Consider the following 19,606-nt stretch of genomic DNA (forward strand, 5'->3'; position numbering starts at 1 on the left):
TGCACTGAGGCTACTTTACTACCCACAGGACAACTACACTGTAGCTTTACCTTTTGGTGATCTATCTTGGGTGCAGCTGCCCCCTGATATTGTGGTAGGTAATTAATTTTTCGAAATAATGAGCTCTCTTCTTCAGCTTGCCTCTGGATACATAGTGTTCTCATGCAAAAAATCATACACAGGTATTACCACACAATATTGGTTATGAAATACATACAATACATAGAAAATTATTAAATGTTCTCCAACAAAGTTCGACTATATTAATTCCCTAGTTATCTCACGGGTATTTAGTGGCCACTGCATATTCGAGCCCCACGTTGGGCGCCAATTTAACGAAATCTGTCGAAATATTTGGAATTGATTTTAAATTTCGTTAAAGAGTAAATAATAAATTTTATCTTTTTGCTTTTAAGTTAATTTTCTTTCGTGCGAACTTTGTTGTAGAACCACTCTCTTAATTTCGTGTGGTAATAAAAAATTTTACTTTCTTAAGGATTACATACATTTAAAGAAAAATATTACGTGCACTCATATTAATTGGATAATAATATTTAGTTGTGAATTGAGTCCTTTAAATCATTCGGCCTTGGCATACACTTTCCAGATGCAGTGGGTTTTTTGTTAAATAATTTTACTGAATTTTATCCCGGCACTAGCCATAGAACACAAGATTATCCCTATCAGCAGAAAATGTTTTAATTATTGCCAAGCCGACATTTATCACTGATCAAACCTACTTCACTACGCATTTGAGTTATTTTAAAGAACCAAACTGTTTAAATTTCAATGTTAACTAACATTAACTATCCGCCTACGAATGCACAAACATATAATTAATTCAATTCTTATCAGCCACAGGATCACTGAAAAGGAAGAACAATTTCTTAATTCACTATTGATTTTTATGCATCTGTTCCCGATTTACGGGTTTGATAATTTTTTAAATGTGCCGCCTCTTCAGATCTGCGATTGTTGGTCGCGGCACAGCCCAGCAACACCGCTAAAAAATGCTGAAAAATTCTTAAAGAAATTTTATAGATGACGTGGGCAAGCTAATTTACATAAATAATTCACACTTTTGATAAATACTGATATATTTAGCTCAAACAACAATTCAACTCACATTAATTCGTAACGCATCGTCTAATGGCGGCTAAGTCCAGACAGAGACAAAAGAAGTCTACACATTCGTTAAAAGCTTCTTCACAGCGTCCTACCTCGATAACGTCTCATCAGAGAAGACCAAAGAATACATAATGTTTAGTCCTTATATAGCATTTCCCGACTATTAACATTTCTTTGTAAATTGATTTCTGGCAAATTTTTATATCGCTGATACCGCAAATACTGACACATTTTACATTCACATAATAAATACAGAAAAATTCCCATCCTAAATACAGAGAAATATTACAATAAAACATAATGAGAATAACAAACGTATTTTATACCACATTCAGTAATATTTTTGTTGAATAATTACGATGTATATACAACTTGCCCAGAGCGGCGTATATGGCACAAATAAACTGTGAAAATGCCAGGGAACGTTACAATTTGATAGGTTGTGGCTGGGCTTTGCATTTTGCGGATTAGGTTTAAGGAAATGGGAGGCTTTGCAGTGTGGAAAGGTAGGAGGATTTTTACAATCTGCAGTGAGATGATCAATTTAATGTAGACATTTTTGGCAGGGCTAGAACTGAGTATGGGATTTGGGAGGTTCAACCTTGTGCAGTGGTGGATGCAGAAAAGCCTCAAGGAGGGGGCGCTAAAGATATCTTGAGTATCTTGGGCTACCTTTACTTTTACCGCAATAAAAAAATAGTCAAGCTGCATGAAAATCTTAAGAAAGCTGAATTTAAATTGATTATTCACATATACAAGACAATGCCATCTTATGATATAAAAAAGCTACATTTATGGTTCTCTTACTTAAATGATGAATTCTATGTGCCTGTTCTTCCTGGCAAATTGGTTAATTATATAGTCAATAGGACAACCAATGCCAGGGTGAGTGTTCAACAGAGTTAAGCTATTAAGTCGATCCTCCTTCATTGTCGACCTCAGCCATGTCTTTGTATGCCGCAGTGTTGAAAAACGTCTTTCTACTGTAGCAATAGATGCAGGTAGACAAGCAATGTGTGCAAAGTAGGATAGTCATATCCAGGACGAACAGACAACTCTTGCATAACAGAAGGGCGTTTATGCTCGTTTTCTTGTATTGAAGAATCTCTCCCATTAGTCTCTTTTTAATCACAAAGACTGATTCTTCTTCAAAGAACGGCAGTTCAGCTAATCACTGATTCAGTTTATGTGCCAGATCACTATCAACATATTTCAGGAGTGCTACATAGGAAAGTACAACTACTCGATAACTCGATTCAGTCGAGTCGACTGACGAAAGGAATGGACGAATAGCGTGCGGGTAGACTGGTGGTGGTGGCAATACCGGGGGGGGGGGGGGGGGGGGGCTGCACGCCCCAATATGTATCTGCCACTGACCTTGTGGAGGTGGTGGTATATCAGGTCTCCTTCTTTAAGGAGAAGGTCTGTGGTGGCGGCATTTATACATGTGCATGTATCTACATGAGAAGGTATTTATATATATGTGTATTGTAGATATGTATATGTATAAAACTTTTTTGAAACATGCTGTAAATTTATTCTAATATTTACTCTCTATTCAGCTTCGTTAGAGGATCTCTGATCCCAACAATCAGTCGTATTAAGTCACAGTTAAACTCCAGCAAGCTTCAGTACGAGAGAACGAACTGACTAGGAGAAAGCGGCTGCAGGGCCATCGTTCTCAGACTCACCATTCTCGCCGAACCACGGCGGGAAGGAAGGAAGCCGTCATAGCACAGGTGTGATAGCTGCACCTCGCTTTACAATATATACAACCCGCAACATGAGCCTCATACTCGCTCCTTTTCTGAAAATTGGAAATTGTGGTAAGGTCTTACGGGACCAAACTGCTGAGATCCCTAAGCCTACACACTACTTAATCTAACTTAAACTAACTTGCGCTAAGGACGACACTTACACCCATGGCCGAGGGAGGACTCGAACTTCTGACGGGGGGAGGCGCGCGGACCGTCACAAGACGCCTAGACCGCGCGGCTACCCCGCGCGGCTCCTTTTCTGATCTCTGGCAGTGTGAGTCGTCTTCCCAGGCGTATGCGCCAAGACCAGGTGATCCAATTTTCTATCCCTGTGGAGTGCTGACTGCAAACAAATTGTATTAGCCATCAAAACGAACTGTTTACCTAGCAATGGTGTCAGCACCATCGTGTTAATTCCCAAGAAAGGGAGATGGGAGGGAGTAATGATGTACACTCTGGTATCCTTTGGCAAACATTAATTCACAGTGTAATTTGCATATGCCCATTTCGTCTGAGTAAATCATTGGCACCTTAATTTTCATACATCATTTTCTCGAAAAAAATCTACTTTGTTGAATTTCTGTCATCTCGTCCCCACGTTATGACTCATTCATTCTGTCAGTTTTTAAAACCGATCTCACAGACAGAAATTTTTTTTTCAGAATTTCCTTGCTTGGGCTGAAGACTAGTTCTGTGCAACAAATGCTGCGAAGTTTTTTCCTTCTTAATACTGTACAAATTGCTGCTTAACAACGCATTTATCAATGTAATCAATGGGATATTTACTTTGAGTACGTTTATTCTTCTTATATGGGGCAGACACTTGAATCTCACCCCATTCAGTGTCTTGTGCCTCCAGCTGTAATTTACACACTACCGAATTATTCACCTTCAAGATTTTGCTTGCACATTACACCAACTTTTCACTCATCACTGTAATTCCTTTCTCCTTCCTGTCAGGAATTAATTTAATGACGCTAATAGCAAGCTGTCGCAGCTGCCCTCAAAAGCATGTCCTGCAATTACTTTTCACGCTTGCATTGTGAGATAGAGTGCGCAAAACAACTTAGCCGGCACTTGTGCACGTGGTGCAAAGGAGTGGTGGGAGTTCCACTACGAGTCGCCTCCAGGCCGCAGGGGCAGTGCAATCCAACAGCCCCAGCCTACTCACAAGCAGAACTTAGGAGACATAGTTAGCGAGTCTGCTAAGAGGGTTGTGTCAGTATGACCAATAATACGACAAGTTAGTTGGTAGGATACTGGAAAAATGCAGTTAATTCACAAAGGAGGCTGCTTACGAAACATTCGAGTCTCCCTACTTAGAAAATTGCTAAGTGTGTGGGATTCATCCCTAAACAAGAGTAACAGGGGACGTTGAACATATCCAAAGAAGGGCGACATGAAGTGTCATAGCCTTGTTCGGCCCGTGGGAGGACGTCGCGGAAGAAAGACACCAGTTATTCCGCAAAAGGGTGCTTATAAAGTTTCGAAAACTAGAATCAAACGAAGAATGTAGGGATTGAAAAACGTTCCTTAATTAGTTACCACTCGAATTACTTGTTTTACGTGAGTTCTGAGACGCTTGTTGGAAATACATTCTATACCTGGATTATCGATTTCTAGGTGCACCACCCTCTGGTTGGTAAAGTGAAGATATGTCTCTTGGCTGTTCTTTGAAGCTAGAGTGAGACGGCCAATAGGAGGTTAGTGTGGGCCGTATTGCATGTTAGTAACATGGCCCGTGCAACAGGACGAAAAGCTTTTTCGTTGTATTTATGTTTCCACTTTGCTACGAACAACTGTCGTTTGCTACTGTTCGGCACTTCTTGGAGGTGGCTTATCGTTGACGTTGAGGGTAAGTTCCAGTGTCTATTCCCATGGTACAATCCACGAGGATTATGGTGAGACCGCGCAATGCTCTAGGTGGTTGGCGTAATATTTTGTTTGCAATGCTTTCAACTCTGTCTATGTAATCTCAGTCTCGATGTAATCTCAGTCGTGTTCTGACTTAACTTCCGGTGTTCAAAGAGAAAGGTGTTGTTCCATACTCAGGGTACAGTGTTGTTATTTCACTTGTCCATCTATGAGGTTGGCGTACTGGCTTCCTCATGTGCCAATTTATTTAACATTGCTTAAAATATTCTTTTGTTCTGATTTTCATACATCTTGGACTTCTTATACCGCGTGGTACATTATGGAGCAAGTTTAAACTCAGTTTTTGCCATTGGTCATTGACTGGTTTATTAATAATCAAGAATTTCATCACAGTACTTTTGATTTCTTTTCCTGCCTCACTCATTTGTGAAATCAGCATTATATTTGGATGATACATGTGGTCTTATATTAATTCTTGAGACTGCTGTTGATCTGAACACGAACTTCACAGTATATTCTACCTTCAGCGGAATTATTAGTCAAAGTGAAAGCAACAGCTAACAGCAGGAACATTTCGAATTCTTTGCATGCCTTTACAGCTTGTAAGATATGTCAGCATTGCCAAGGCTGTGAGACTTTACACTGTTCGAGATTATGTTCAACGTGGCTGTTATTTTCATGTTTTTGTGGGTGGACGTTAGGTTTACAGTGTGAAGTCGTACATTCTCTGCCTTTAAGGAAGGTCACGTCTACACTTCAGTCATCCTGGGGTGCTACCATGTATAACTGTGACCTTAAAAGAGTCACTCAAACATTTGTTCGTGTCCCCATTTACTTTCCGTTGCACAATGAACGCATATCCAACTCTTGAATTTTTCCATTAAACCGTGGTCAGATAAGATTAGTAATTATTAATGGGTCAATATTTTGTATGAAAGGGGTACATTTTCAGGGTATTTTATTGACGCCATATATCTCGTGTACTCAGTTCAGTTCAGAGAGAGAGAGAGAGAGAGAGAGGGAGAGAGAGAGAGAGAGAGATAGGAGGCTATCATATGTCTTTGACCTGCCAGGATAAGAATGTTTGGTGTTTTTTGATTATGCATGTGTGGATATATTGTCATTTAAGTTCAGAATCTATGGTCATTTCATCTTTTCTCATGACAGTAGATGCACACTCTAAGGTAAAAAACAACGACGCATCACGAATGAATTATACGAATGGAACGCAGATCGGTAGATGTGATGTACATGTACAGTCAAACTAATGATTACAATTTCAGAAAAATTGGATGATTTATTCAATAGAAAGAGCTTCACAAATTGGGCAATCAATAACGCGCTGGTCAATCTCTCACCCATTCGCAAGCTATTATTCGGTTTGGTATTGATTGATAGAATTGTTGGATGTCCTCATGAGGAATATAGTGCCAAATCCTGTCCAACTGTCGCCTTAGCTCATCAAAATGAAGAGCTGGTTGGAGGGCGTTGCCCATAATGCTCCAAACGTTCTCAATTGTTGAGAGGTCTGGTGACCTTTCTGGCCAAGGTAGGGTTCGGTAATCACGATGACAAACAGTAGAAGCTCTCGGCATGTGCAGGCGGGCATTATCTTGCTGAAATGTGAGCTCAGGGTGCTTTCATCCAATGAAGGCTTTCACGACCGGATGTTTCAGCTGCCGAGAATTCTTCTGGGTTGTATGGCCGTGGTCCATGGAACTCTTCTATCCCTGACGTTTTGTCCAAAGCTACGTTGGACATCTTCGAAGGTGCTCCCGGTTGTGCTGAGCCAGCAAGACTCAACACAACCAGGAGCACCTCCGAAGATATCCAATGTAACTTTGGACGAAACGTCAGGGATAGAAGAGTTACATGGACCACGGCCATACAATCAGGATGCTTTGCCATGAAGGGCAAAAAAAAAAAAGAGGGGGTGTAGAATATCGTCGACGTACCACTGTGCTGTTGAAGGTGCTGCAGATGATAACCAAAGGGTCTTGCTATGAAAAGAAATGGCACACCAAACCAACAATTCTGGTTGTTGGGCTGTTTGGAGGGTGACTGTCAGACTGGTATCCCACCTCGGTCTCGGCCGTCTTCAGACGCCTCTTCGCTAATCATCGTGGCTCAGTTTGAAGAGGGACGCACGCCGAAGACAGTTGTGCTCTACTAAATGAGATTCCAGGTCAAATGTACCTAACACCTCTGCAAACGTACTTGTTGTTGTACAGAGGTCAATGACAGTCGGTGCAATGGGCTCCACGAGCTCAGGCCCCTTCCTGTGAGCCGCCTGTTAATGGTCCTTGTGTTCACAAAAGCATCAGTTACACGTCCCATCACTGATAATGATGAACCCGAGACTCGAGTGCCTCTCTGAAGATTGCTCAGTCCTCACGTTCTATTGGCTCTCTAAGTCGACCGCTTCTTTCTTGACGCTGTGTTCGGCCATGGTTCGCCCATTCCTGCCAACATAACTGATTAGTGGCATCGTTCCTACTCAAATGTCGAGCGATTCACCGATTACTCCAACCAGCTTCTTTGAGCCCAACTCCACACCCTCTCTCAGATGCTGACATGTGTATATATTGTTCATGCGCCTATCTGTGAGCCGCCTGTTAATGGTCCTTGTGTTCACAAAAGCATCAGTTACACGTCCCATCACTGATAATGATGAACCCGAGACTCGAGTGCCTCTCTGAAGATTGCTCAGTCCTCACGTTCTATTGGCTCTCTAAGTCGACCGCTTCTTTCTTGACGCTGTGTTCGGCCATGGTTCGCCCATTCCTGCCAACACAATTGATTAGTGGCATCGTTCCTACTCAAATGTCGAGCGATTCACCGATTACTCCAACCAGCTTCTTTGAGCCCAACTCCAGACCCTCTCTCAGATGCTGACATGTGTATATATTGTTCATGCGCCTATCTGCGAGGCATAGTTACTGTCCATCTGAGTTCACAGAATGAAATTCGCAAAGACTTACTGCCCTGTATCGACATGTTCCCTGTTTATTATCCTTGCCAGCTGCACGGTGAAATTGCTCTGCAGCGTCAAGCATTCATACATCGGCTGCCAAAGTTTACAATTTTGAATTTTTCGTCGATGCCTGTATGAATACAAATTTGTGATCAATTCCCATAATTCCTTCGTGGTGCCTTTTATTTGTCTTACAGTGTACTACCTGGTTGCATCTTATAATCTGCTGGAACAGGCGTGTTGCTACGCATGTGAAATACAGAGCGTATCAAAAAGAATCATCCGATTTGGCACGTCTATATTTCTGAAACTAATAAGCATATACAAAGAATTTTGTTTTTTGATGAACGGGAAACTCAAAAAGTCTTTTTTCATAGCTTTCCATAGGTGTTCAATATGCCCCATCGAGATGCACGGCATATATCAATGCGGTATTCACATTGTTCCCACACTGGAGCGAGCATGTTTTGAGCTTCCACAGCTGGTGTTATGTGATGTCTCCGTTCACTGATTGTTGTTGGTAACAGCCGCGTGTAGCGCGTGATTAGCCGAGCGGTCTTGGGGGCGCTACAGTCATAGACTGTGCGGCTGATCCTGGCGCACGTTCGAGTCCTCCCTCGGGCATGGGTGTGTGTGTTTGTCCTTAGAATAATTTACGTTAAGTAGTGTGTAAGCTTAGGGACTGATGACCTTAGCAGTTAAGTCCCATAAGATTTCACACACATTTGAACATTTTTGGTAACAGCCGCACATAAACAGAATATTTTGTAAAACCTCACAATAAATAATCACATACTTTCAGATCCGGTGACCTTGAAGGCCAAGAAATAATCACATACTGTCAGATCCAATGACCTTGAAGGCCAGTAATGTAAGGCTGAAAATAATCTGGTCCAGTGCGACCGATCCATCGTTCAGTAATCATTTAACTTAAAGGTTCCCCCACTTCCAGATGCCAGTGAGCAGCGCCCCATCCTGTTGGTAAATGAAGCCGTTCTAATCAGTCTCCAACTGTGGGAAAAGAAAGTTCTCATATCGAGATATGTGCTTCCTGTAACAGTGTTCTCGTCAAAGAAAAATGGCCCATACACCTTTTCTGTGAAACTAGACATAACCCATTAAATTTTGGAGAGTACCTCTCAAGTTGGCGAGCTTCATGTGGTTGTCCCGTACCCCATATTCTCACGTTATGACGGTTCACCTTTCCATTTAAAAGGAATGTTGCCTCATCACTAAACACTAAGTGTGGAAGAAAACTGCCATCCTCCATCTTGCCAAGAACGAAATTACAGTATTCCACGCGTTGTTATTTGTCATCTTCAAGAAGACCTTTCGGTAGCTGAATTTTGTAAATTTTATATGCTTTCATGTGTAAACGGCGACGCAACACACGCCAGACGGACATTGGGGTTATGTTGAGCTGTCGAGCTGCACGACGAACGGATTTCAACGGACTCCTTGCAAAACTATGGCGGATGCGTTCCACGTCTGTGTCAGACACACGGGGGCGGCCCGGCAATCTGCCTTTACACAAACAACCTGTTTCTCAGAATTGTTCATGCCGTCATCTAAAATAACATAATAGTTATGGTTTTTTAAAATCGGATGATCCTTTCTGATACACCCTGTACTTCATTTAAACATACACGGTAGGAAGCTTCCTCCTTCTTTTAACGGTGGTAGATGGACTCGAGTCTACAGTATAGTCCCAATACCTGTGAACGAGAAGACAGTTCATTAGTATGTCAGATCTCTCTGCGCCCCTATACCAAATTCACAGCATTGTCCAAGAACGTGCCAGCTGATAGCTGTTATTACACCCCAAAAGTTTCACTTTAAAAAGAGATATAATTTTAAAAAAGCCAGCTGGGAGAGATTCACCAACCTGCTGGATGAGAAGATTGGAACACTGAGTCCAATTCCAGAAGCATATCATCAGTTCAGTGTTATGCTTCGTGAAGGCTCAAGAACTGCAGTACCTAGGAGATGTGGAACAAACTACATGTTAGTTGCAACTGAGGAGACTTCTGTCCTGATGATGAAATATTTTGATTTATATAAAGCTTATCAATTCAGCAATGATAGTATTGCAATTGGACAACAAGTATTTTCTTCTGGGTCTGAGGAAAACGAGAACAACGGCTCAGGCTGATGAAAAACACTGTTATGGGCAGGATTAGTGAAAAGGCTTGGGCATCACTCAAATGTCTCAGCAGTAGTCCTAATAAAACATTATTGTGACACAAGAAATGAAATAGCACACCAGCTCTTACAAAATGGACGACCTCATATGAAAAAGGGGATTCAGAGAGGCCTCGAATGGTTGAATAATATACTCAATAGACCATTGACCTTGGATGAGTTGAACATAGCAATAAATAAGTTCATCCAAGACTGGGAAGACTTTTGGTCTGGATGAGAACAAGTTCACCAATTCGGTCCTACAGCTAAGGAACGGTTGCTAGAATTATACAATAATTGTAGAAACACCTGCAAGTTATCATGGGTGTGGAGGAAACCCAGAGCCAAAGCAAATCTCAAAACGATGTTGTGTTACCTATTCAAGGCCCTAGAAAGGATGATTCTTGAAAGACTTGCTGTGATCATGAATCACTCCTCATTTCAAAGCATACTGGCGTTATAGAAGAGAAAAGTTGAACTTTACGGGTCCTGTAATTGACACAGTACATTGATGATGGATATGAGAATCATAAAATCATAGGCGTGGCGTTTATCGACTTCCCTGCTTCATACAACACGGTTAATCATGGTAAACTGTTACGTGAACTGAAAAATGACAAAGAATTATGAGATGACCAAAGCTGCTGGCAGTCTTCTTCAAAATCTCAGGTTTTTTTAATTGAATTTTAAGGACAGAGTAGTCGATGTAGGAAACGATAACGATTAACCACAAGGTACGGTTTTTGTCCCAGTTCTCTCTAATATTAATATGAACGAGCAACCCATGCCGGATGGTACCAGAAGCTTCATGTATTCGGATTAGGGAGCTCTTGCCTATCAGACAACATACTTTGAGACTGTAAAAAAACTATGGGAAATCCTATCTGCACTTACCCACTACACAGAGGAAAACAGTTGATGTTTGACCCAGCAGAAACTCAGGTGTGTGCCCTCCATTTAAAGAACAAGCAGGCTTCACGGAAATTGCATGTAGCTTGGAAGGACGCTCAATTAGAACCTGCCCAATATCTAAGCACTTGGATCTAACAACGGATCGCACGCTCACTTACAAATAGAATCACATAAACACCAAATAGAAAGTGTCAGCTATGAATAACATCATTTGTAAGTCGACTGGAACTAATTGGGCTGCACATTCAGAGACACTGGGAACCATTTCTCTGGTTTTGTGTTACTCTGCCCCAGGATAAGCTGTCGTGTCCCACTGACGTGTCCTGAGAGGGAGTGGAAGGACTGCGTTGGTGCGCGTCAGAGAACTTACTTGGCATGAGGTCTCGGTGGTGTGGGCCGCCAACTCCTCACTGCTCCGTTGTAGAGAAGGCTGCAAGGTGAGCTAGAGTACGGAACTCGGATAGGATCTTAGGGAAGCTTTCATGTATACTCGAAGTATAGAACTATTATACTGGAAGTACCCCTGGCACTTGTGATTCAAATACGATTCTACATACAGTCTCTAATGATCGTCTATCTGGCTATACAGTTGCCATCCCTAACGTCCCAACCCTAAGTCCTATTACAGCAGAGGCGAGCGCACCAGACTAAGTGTCAGCTGTGTCGATTCAGCCTAAGTCCCTACTTGTTGCTGTGCTCAATATTCTCCTGAAACTCTTGCAGCATCCCGACGCCGACTAACGTGGACCGGCGTCCTAGGCACCTCTCTCCATCACTGTCCTTTGCTCTAGCGGCTATCCGCTTTTATAGGGGTTAGTGCACCCGGCACCACTTGTTCTAGAAGGTTCTAGAAGGTTCTAGCACCCCGAACTTTAAGCCTTGAGTAGGCTAGTCACGCGGCAGCATGTGATGCCTACGTGATGAACTAGCCATTCTCCACTGTTTGCTGTGTCCACGGGTTGCCGCTAACTGTGTTTGAGCCTCGTGATGCTGCATACTCCGCTCTTGTTAGTCGAGTACACATTACACATTACACATGAGATAGTCTGGTCACGTCCGCCTCGCTTGATCTGTAGCAATAATTTTCCAGCCTACAGCCTACATGATTCTAATTGTATCTTCTACTATTCGCGACACCCTACTATTCGCGACACCTCCCCTTCCCCAGGGGAAAATTTTGTAAGCTCGGTCCCTCGAGATTACAAAATTTTCGTTTTCTACTCGCGGTGCCAGTAAAACTTACCAGTCTTTATTGTCATCAAGACTTGACATTATAAACATAAGAATACATGGCACAGACATAAAAAAAAAACCACAAGAAGTTATAAGATACAGTTGAGTGCCGTCCATAATGTGCATAGAACAAACAAAATTCATGTCACATATTCAAAAAATGCTGAAAATTTTTACCAAGAGCATACAGAATAGATACATACATAAGTACACATTTGAGTTTTATACACATACAAAAGATCTGATTTGTCATCAATTTAGGATACATCAGGAGGGTAAGATTATCAATAAACATACAATTGTGTTATCTCCTGTCTGTCTTGGAGGTTAACAGCTCCATTGCTCTGGCACGGGGCTCTGAGAGTTGTGGCGTTTGACTCTGTTCTCTCCATTGTACCCTATCGGAGAGAGGAGTGCGACGTGTACAACTTGATTCATACTCTCCCCCTTCTGCTGCCGCTTCACCTTGCTCGGTTTGGCGGGCAGGGGTGTACCGAACACTTCGTTCCCAGCGGCCATCCGCTACCACTGTATTTGTTACACACACTTTAGCACAACAATGCCCTCCGATTTCACACAATCTTTTGCCACACATACGGCAACACTTACAATAGATGCATAAACAACATGATATAATTAAGACAACTAACACTACAGAACCCGTATACCCCCATACGGAATATACGCTCTTAGACCATCCGCTAAAGGTGGTTCGCTGCTGGTATTCTATTTCACTCTGCAGTTCATCCACTTTGTGACTGGCTACCTTGAGGTCATCTAAATGTCTAACAATATGTTCTAAGGGTAAATCTATAGGTATACGTGTGACCTCTTGCTTTGTTTCGTCTATGATACAACAATCTATATTTAAGTTTAGCATAGGTACTATATCATTCTTACTTACATTAGTACTAATTATATGGTCAGCTTGTAACATGACCTGCGCACCGTATCCTTTACACTGGCTCGTAAAGGTTAACTTTCCGGTACCCCTTACAATAAGGTCATTTGGGGGTGATCCGTTACATAATATTGTCAGTCCTTCATCTTTGGGAGCGACATACAGCCACTCATTGTCCTGTATCTGTGTCCAGATGCTTTCGCTCAGTATGACATACTTTTGATTGCAATCTTTCGGAATTTCCCTTATAGGCTGTAGCATTCGAGCTTCACATCGCTCGTGATCATAGGTCGACATCAGAATGAACCGTTGTTTACAAATTTGATTTCTCGCCGTAACCGTTTTACACTGCATTTGGTCACGAGACAGTAGTGCGTACTGTCGTTTCGCATCGTCAATAAGTAGAAAGTTTCGTTCAGGCTCGATATATGCAAATAACTTCTTAGCTGTATCATATTCCGCGGGTAATGGCCATATTCTATATAAAGTGTATACACTACTATCTACTAAAGGTATATTTAGTACATAACTTAAGGTATTGCCGGCAAGAACTACATCTATATCTATTATACGAAGTAACAGATACCCTTGGTCCTTCGTGAGTTCAACGGGAAACTTCTTGTCTTTTAATTCCTCCTTTATGAGTTCGAGATACGTGACTACTTGTACAGGGTTAATCAAGTGTGGTTCCAATAGCCCTTTCTGCGCATTAACTATGGCAGAGATCAATAGATCATATTCCCTTTCGAGCTCATTGAACATATTAGAGATTTGCATTAGTTGTCCTGTAATAGTCAAAACAATCAGGGTGTGTTGTATCTTCCTGTTGGTACTATTTTCGTACTCCTCGACATGTTTACTCAATTTCCTTATCCCATCCGCAATTATTTGAGTATTCCTGGTGACTGCATTAATTGTTTGGTTCACCCCCGTCAGTGACGCCCTCACAATGGTTACTTGTTCCTTGGACAATCGCAATAATTCCCTTTGCTGTTCCTCTAAAACATCTATCTTAGCTTTAAAGAATTCCGCATCATCCTCATCTAGTGTACCAAACAATACCTTGCTTGTTACCCCAATAAAGTTCAATATCCCCCTTTTGGTTCTGGGCCGTTCATGTCTAGCCAACTGGTCAATCAAGGCTTTTGATTTAGAAATCTCTCCCACCTGCCATTTTACAGTTTGTTGTACATTTTCACATTCTCCGACATCTAACTTCGCTTGATTCATCGTACTTATACAATGTGCTATCGCTCTATTGGCCCCCACCTGCGTCTCTTCAAATTTGTCATGCAATTGCTTGAGGTTGAAATAGGTCACCACTCTCCACGTTGTGCTGTATAGTTTCACACTGCCCTGGTTGTCGTAATACATTCCTGGTGCAGACTGGAATTTTTGCACTCTTACATCTTGTGGGTTTGCCTCGCGTCCTGCGAGTCCGATCTGCCATATACTTCCGAATATCGCTGTCATCCACAGAGCCCTCGTCAGTGGCATCTGTAATAGGAACGCACGTGTCACTCTCATGTTTTGCTATCGCCTGCAATCTGTTCACTTCCTCTACCATGAACAACTAAAAGATATTCTTGCCTGCTTAGTAAAATTCCTTCAGCCTATTCGCGTGCACTTTTATACATTTATTTCCTTTCAGTCTAATTATCACATTCGGTCCCTGTACATCTACTACAGTAAACGGTCCTCGCCACTGGCTGTCTAACTTCCTTGAGCGTCCCCGACGCACGCTTTCATCATACAGTAATACGCGATCGTCTTTTTTAAATTCTCTCGGGTTCTGCGTTTTATCGTAATCGCTTTTATTCCTGATTTTGCTTTCCTGTGTTGCCTTACGGGCCTCTTGGTGTACTAACTGCAGTCGCTGTCGGATTTCCGTCACGTAATCATCATAATTGTAGATCACGTTGGCTGGCTTCTTCTGTAACCACCCTGGCAGATTACACTTCCTGCCGAAGAATAACTGGAATGGAGTGTATCCCGTGGTACTGTGTGGTGTTGTGTTGTACACAAAACATGCGAACGATACCCATTCGTCCCAATCCGTCTGGTCCCGGCTCACGTAATGTCGTAACATCTCTGTTAGCGTGCGGTGCGTACGTTCTAATGCTCCGTTCGACTGCGGATGATACGCCGTTGTTTGTATCTTCTCGATTCTCAGTAATTTGCAGACTCGTCTCATCGTATCACCAATAAAATTACTCCCCATGTCACTTAATAGGGCGGTCGGAACGCCAAACTTCAAAATAATGTTTTCTACTAACTTTCGAGCGACTGTATCCGCGTCCTGTCGAGGTATCGGTTCAGCTACTACAAACTTCGTAAGAGAGTCTTGAAAGGTCAAAATATACTTGTGGCCAACTCGGGTAACTGGTAAGGGACCTACTATATCGATGTCACATCGCTCAAATATGAATTCGGGAGTCGGAGTTAGTTCCATCGGTTGCTTCGTTTTTGCTTGGGTTATCTTATTCTTTTGACAACTTTCACACATTCTTATGAATTTTTCTATATCGGCTTTCATACCCGGCCAGGTACAGTACTGCTTTATTCGCGCATATGTTCTTCCCATTCCCTGATGGCCTCCTATGGGAGATATGTGCATCTGTTTTAGGATTTCCAATTTGTCCTCTGCGCTTAGAACGTCTTCTTCGTTTATCGGCGGTGCGGCTCCGTCTTCACTTATCTCGGTCGCGTCAGCTGTTTCCTCGGGGTCTGTTATCTCAGCTGTCGCTACTGCTTCTGTCGCTGCTTCGTTATCTACTTCTCGGTTCTCGTCCCGCTGCGCGGCGTCCGCCTTTATTTCTCCTTGCCTCCCGCTATCCTGCGGTACTTCCTTATCGCTGTCTTGTACACTCCGAATCCGTGATAATGCATCAGCTACGCGGTTTTGTTTCCCTTCCTTGTACAGGATTTGGTAATCATATTCCTCCAATTTTAGCCGAAGTTTCATTAATCGAGACGATGGATCTGTGATACTGCCTAACCACATCAGGGGTTTGTGGTCCGTGAGTATTTTGAATTTCCTCCCAAACAGATAAGGACGAAAATATTTAACAGCCCACACTATAGCAGTTAACTCTCGCTCTATTGTACTATAGTTTATCTCTGCTTTATTGAGAGTGCGCGATATATACGCAACCGGTAAATCTTTTCCTATAGGACCTTGACTCAGATACGCTCCTATCGCGTATTTGCTGGCGTCTGTGGTTACCAAAAATTCCTTAGTGAAATCCGGGTACTGTAGTATTGGAGGTTTGGTTAACTTCTCTTTCAAGGTCTGAAAGGCCTCCTGTTGCACTTCGCCCCATTCGTACGGAACTCCCTTTTTCAGTAGTTCATGTAGAGGCTTGGCAATTTTACTAAAATTGCTCAGAAACCGTCGGTAATATCCGACCATTCCCAGGTAACATTTCAATTCCGTAGTTGTCTTTGGCGGCGGGTAATTTTCTATTGCCGTTACTTTCGTGGGATCGGGTTTCAAACCATCTGCCGTTAAAACGTGTCCTAAGAACGTAACTTCTGTCCGCAAGAATTCGCATTTGTCGACCTGCAACTTCAGGTTCGCTTCTCTTAAATGTTCAAATACTTCTTCAAGGCGTGCGTTATGCTCCTCAAGCGATGCACCTACGATGACGATGTCATCTAGATAAATGAACACTTTATTCCCTTGCACGCCCGTCAGCACGGTGTTCATTAACCGTTGAAATGTAGATGGGGCCGTTTTTAAGCCCATGGCCATTCTATTATATTCGTAATGTCCCGTCGGCGTACTAAATGCCGTCTTTTCCCGATCCTTCTCATCTATTAATACTTGGTAGTATCCCTTCGCGAGATCTAACGTTGAAAAATATTTTGCCTTTCCTAGACTATCTAGAATTTCGTCAATTCTAGGTAACGGGTAAACCATATTTATCGAGACATCATTTAGTTTCCTATAATCAACAACTACTCTCCATTTGGGTTTACCACTAGCATCACGTTTCTTTGGCAACAATAACAAGGGGAAATTAAATGGACTGGTACTCGGCGAGATTATGCCGTCTCTCAACATGCCCTGAATTTCCGTTTGCAGTGCATCCTGCTGAGCTTGTGGGATGCGATACGGTCTTTGATTTATAACAGTTCCTTCAGCTTCCGGTGTTAGTGGGATCTGGTGCTTCACTACGGTAGTGTAGGTGAGCACGTCCCCTGGTAAGTGAAACACGTCGTTATACGCCAAGCACAATTCCCGTATGGCGTTGTGCTCCTCCCGATTTAAGTGGTCTATACGCATATTTTCCGTTAACAACTTCTGCCGCGTTTTTCTCTCGATCCTCCTGTTCTGGGGTGCACGTCTAACTTTGTAGCTACTGGGCGGTGGGACCTCTTCTGCTAGTACTTCCGGCACCCTAAACCGCACTTCTTGGGTTCGGGTATTCATTACGCTCGTTATACATGTCCCATCTTGGACAGCCACTATGGCTTCTGGTATATAGACCCCTGGTCTAATCTCTTGTTTGGGAATTACTGCCTCCCTACCTATTTTTCGCGTCACGCGGACTCTTATAAACCTCTCTTCCCGGGGTCCTATCCTGACTTCTTCCAGATCCTCCGGGCCTAGCGACTTGTCACGCCTACTCGTCGTGATATTACAGGGCTTCTTTGCTCGTTCTGGCAGCTCTTCGTTTCGAATGACTTCACTGTCATCTGGCGGCGCACAATTCTTACAAGTTGGCGCAACCGGCACTCGGCTGTCTCGCCTCGTCGGGTATTTGGAGTAACCGCCGCCCTTACTATCTGTATAACTTGGACCGCTATCTCTTATTTGTTTCCCAGCGACTGCGCGCGCGCGCGTCGTAACCTCGACCGGCGCCTTATCTCCTCGCGCTACATCTGCGTAACTGGCTCTTACCTCCGTCCCAATCTTACCACTTTGCGCAGCTAATCGATTTGCAGTGACCTCTTCGCACGCTTCTCGTAATTCTACCCATTCGTCTTGCACATACATTCTCCGTCGCCCATAATCCAGCACGACTTTATGTGCGTCCAGGAACTCCCGTCCAAGTAACCCATCAAACGGCAGATCAAGACATTCATTTACAACCTGAAACTGAGTAACCCATTTCCTTCCTATACCGCTACTTAATTCGATTAATACAGGACCCTCCGTCCTGACCTCTTCATTGACGATACTCTTTATTGTCACTGCCCTTTCGGTTTCCTTCTTTACACCATCCCTCAAAACCCTGGATTTAATGAGGTTAATGTGGGCCCCACTATCTATTAGTAATCTCGTCTCAGTTCCTTTTACATCTTTGCTCCTCACGCATATATAGTCATTTTTGCCCGTGCATTCGGCAGCTCTTATTATTCCTGACGCAGCGTAATGGAACTGCGGCATTACGCCCTCTTCTCGTTTCCCTGGATATTCTTCCCACGGATGTTAACCCATTTACTTTCGTGGCAATCGCGAGCATAGTGTCCGTGTCGGTGACACGTGAAGCATGTCACTGGTTTGGCTTTGGTACACGGGGGTGTGTGTCCCGTTAGGTTACATGCTGTACACCGTACGGGTGGAGGACACTGAGCTCGTCCCCCATTTCCCCTAAATTCCCGCACGTCAATTTCCTTGACTGGTAATCGCTTTCGGTCTGTGCCATGGGAGCCGCCCTTTACCAGGTCTGTCTTTCGGACGGTATACTTTAGTCTACATTCACGCGCTACATGCCCTTCTTTTCCGCAATTAAAGCATTTCATACTACTTTTCCTTCCTGTCCTGCTTGCAGTCGCCACGCGGCGTTTATCTCGCTCGGACGTTATCGCACATTCCTCCGTTGCGGATAAGTCAATAGCCTCTGACAGGGTTATTCGTTCGCCTTGTGCCCGTATTACTGTTTTTATTCTCTCGTCGTATAATCCCTGTATGAACACGGCTCGTCCTAGCTTCCCTATTAGCGCATTGCATCCTGCAATCTCGTCCTCATCCATGACCCTCTTCATTGCCTCTCGAAAGTGGAACTGCATAGAATCAACGCGAGAGCCCCATTGAGCCACACTTTCACCGTTTCCCTGCCTACTATTAAACATAGTACAAGCATAGTAGTCAATTGTGCGCTTGCTCTCATAATTTTCCAACAATATAGACCTCACGGCAGACCAAGTCTCTGTATGATCTCTAACCAATAGTTTACTGCGGGCTGAGCCCGTTATCTGACCAATAATGAACTTCAGAAACACTTGCTTATAACTAGGGTTCACTAACTTGTAAGCATTATCGCAATTATCAATAAATTCGGACAATCTTTCTCTGTCCCCATCAAATTTATGGGGTACCAACTTGGTAGCCTCACTATAACTTAAATATAGCCTGCTTCCACTGGGGAGTGTCTGCGGGCCTTCGCCCGAGTCTACTTCATTGGAGGTTGACATCTCCACTAACCTTGGCTCCTGCTGGCTGGCGCTGAATGTGGCGCGTCGCGGTGGCGGCGAGTAGACCCGCTCGAGATGAGCGCGGTGCGAGACGGTGCAGCTGCTGGGACGGCGCGGACCGGCGCCTCTCTACCCCGGCGGCGGCGCGATGCGACGCTGGTGCTGCGTTGGCGTGAATCAGCACCTTCCGCTTAGACGTGCCGCGGCGACCCCCTGGACCCG

This window comes from Schistocerca nitens, chromosome 6, assembly GCF_023898315.1.
Source record: "Schistocerca nitens isolate TAMUIC-IGC-003100 chromosome 6, iqSchNite1.1, whole genome shotgun sequence".
Classification (NCBI taxonomy): domain Eukaryota; kingdom Metazoa; phylum Arthropoda; class Insecta; order Orthoptera; family Acrididae; genus Schistocerca; species Schistocerca nitens.